At 61.7% G+C, this 520-nt stretch overlaps 1 pseudogene; it reads right to left on the bottom strand.

The window, feature by feature from the left end:
• The window catches only part of LOC142604965 (feather keratin 1-like), a 1,958-nt pseudogene extending 1,858 nt beyond the window's left edge, over positions 1 to 100 (bottom strand).
• Between the last annotated feature and the right edge of the window lie 420 nt (positions 101 to 520).

Raw genomic sequence — 520 nt, 5'->3', positions numbered from 1 at the left:
TTGCCTCCTGCGTGGTTGGGTGCGGTGCTGCTTCTCAGGTGCCCCTGTTTTCTACTTCTCCCTACCCTCTCTCCCAGGTGAACCTCTGGCCCAGAGACATGTCCTGCTCCGACCAGTGCCAGCCCTGCCAGCCTTGCCTGCCCTGCCAGCCCTGCGGCCCGACCCCGCTGGCCAACAGCTGCAATGAGCCCTGCGTCAGGCAGTGCCAGAACTCCATAGTCGTCATTGAGCCCTCCCCCGTGGTGGTGACCCTGCCCGGCCCCATCCTCAGCTCCTTCCCACAGAACACCGTTGTGGGCTCCTCCACCTCCGCTGCTGTTGGCAGCATCCTCAGCCGTGACGGAGTGCCCATCAACTCTGGGTGCTGTGACCTCTCCTGCATCACCAGCCGCTACTGTGGCAACAGATGTCAACCCTGCTGAATCTGCTGGCAGCTTCCCCTGGCAAGATCCTCCCAAGACCTCAGAACGTGCTGCTGGAGAGGAGACAGAGATTCAGGGCATTCTATGTAGAGCTTTGG

The sequence above is a fragment of the Balearica regulorum genome, chromosome 24, assembly GCF_011004875.1.
Source record: "Balearica regulorum gibbericeps isolate bBalReg1 chromosome 24, bBalReg1.pri, whole genome shotgun sequence".
Taxonomy (NCBI): Eukaryota; Metazoa; Chordata; class Aves; order Gruiformes; family Gruidae; genus Balearica; species Balearica regulorum.
Note: the sequence above shows the minus strand (reverse complement) of the source record. Positions and strands in the feature narration are given on the sequence as shown.